Below are 2,189 nucleotides of genomic sequence, written 5' to 3'. Positions count from 1 at the left end.
TCAGTGTATTAAGTTCTGATCTCACTTCATCTCAGTGTTGAAATATTTTTTTAAGGGTGAAAAAGGAGACAATGGAGTCACTGGTGTAAAAGGAGAAAAAGGAGAACCGAATGGAGGCTTTTTTCTGACAGGACCTCCTGGACCACCTGGAAGACCAGGATTAGTTGTAAGTTACACAAGTTGTAGAATAGGAATATTTGTAGGTGTAGGTGCCCATTGCTTTAATTTAGGAGGCACTAAAAAGAGACAAACATCAAGATGACACTAGGACTATGTAAGAACTCGTATGCTGAGCATTAGGTGAATAGGAGAGAATTTCATTAGGCATAAACACAGACACTTGACTTTTCTGCACAGAATTAATTTACTATGAAATATTGATGTAATGTTGTGCTTGGCTATCTAATATAACTACATTAGTATGTAGATCATGCCATTAACAGCATTACAAATCAAAGCAGAGTATATAATTTGTGAAGCTGCTGCTTATATCTCCATAAATGCCAAAATAGGCCATATAAAATTAGTCAGAGGCTGATTTGAAAATTATTGGCCATCTAAATAATTAATCATATTTTCCTAGTAATCCAAAGCTGTGAACGAAAAGTTCAGTGTGTACCCATCTGGATCATTCCTATGAAATTCAGCCACTGTCTAATTTCTATCTTTTAATTTTATCTTCTGGAAATTGCCACTGCCACTGCTTTGGAATAAAATACACTAATTCTTTGGAAACTGGTTTATCCCTGCAATCTGGCAACAAATACATGCATTGCATTACTGAATTGCCATGCTGTGTCAAGAACCATGAATAGATGAGTCACAGTTGAGCACCAAGTGTTAGATTAGGAAGACCACCTTCAAAAATCCCCCTGGTGCTATTTCACATTGCTGAGAATGATCTCCCTCTTTATAAACTGTTCTACTGGCAAGAAGGGGTTGCATGGTGCAGCTGAGCTCTCCTAGTCCAGGGTCCAATATTTTCCATGTCTGCAGGCCAGTCTGAGCACAGGGAGTACAATCCCTCCTCAGTCAGGCTGAGGGCACACTGTTAAAGTGGAAATCTAGAGATCTGGGAACTTTTTAATCTGGAAGTCTGGCAGCTAGAGAGGTTAAGGGCTTTCAACTAACATTTGATCACAGGAGGGAGAAAACAACACTCGTTATGAGATGTACTCCCTACACAGACACACTTTACATTAAAGCTTTCCACCATGTGCCTTCAGACAAACTCCTGTGAGCACATCAAAGCAAGCAGTCTCAGCAGGAGGAGAGTGAGAATCCAGGACTTTGAGAGACTGTTGAGAGTTTTGCAGATAGCAGCTGCACAGGGATAGGTGTGAGAAATTTCAGATAGCTTTCTGAAATTTAAATTCTTTAATTCAGTATATAGTCAAAATTTTCATTTTCCGTTATCTCCATGCATCCCTAAAGAAAATTGCACACAGAGTCATGTCTAAATAACAGTGTAGTGGCAATCAGAGATGATGGCCCTGCAGCAGTGAAACCAACACATTCAAGGAAATACTTTTAATTGTTGACAGGGACCAAAAGGGGACTCAGTTGTTGGACCCAGAGGACCTCCAGGGTTACCTGGCCTACCTGGCTTACCAGGTTATGGAAAAATTGGACCTCCTGGCCCACCTGGCCCACCTGGCCCACCAGGACCCCCTGCAATATATGGCTCAGGTGAGAGGATGTGATTTTGCTTTTCACTGTATATGTGATAGTACAGCCTTGTGCCCACAACACCCACATGACCAATTCCTTCACACCTGGCATATTCTTTAATCTCCCTATCCACTCTCCATACCTGAATCAGGTTGTTCCCCACTCTCCTCTTGCCTTCCACCAATTTCTGCTGAGGGGAGTAAGTTGGAACTGAGAGCACAAAAAGGTACAATTTCTCTGCAAACAGTTTTCACTGACTAGTGTTACGGGAGTGCTACTGTGTGAAAGATCTTACTGCAGCTATGAGGAAATCTGCATAATAGGAACAGGCTGCCTTGAGAGCCTTGCAAAATCCATCAAATTGAGCAGCTAGTTAAATTTTGGCCAAAATGCTTCTCTTGTGGTGAAAGGAGTTAAATCCAGCTGGTGTCCGGTCACAAGTGATTTTCCCCAAGGCTCCACTACTGGGTCCACACTTGTTTAATATCTTTATCAATAGTCTGGATGAAGGGATCAAG

The sequence above is a fragment of the Acanthisitta chloris genome, unplaced genomic scaffold, assembly GCF_000695815.1.
Source record: "Acanthisitta chloris isolate BGI_N310 unplaced genomic scaffold, ASM69581v1 scaffold9734, whole genome shotgun sequence".
In the NCBI taxonomy this organism is placed as follows: Eukaryota; Metazoa; Chordata; class Aves; order Passeriformes; family Acanthisittidae; genus Acanthisitta; species Acanthisitta chloris.
Note: the sequence above shows the minus strand (reverse complement) of the source record.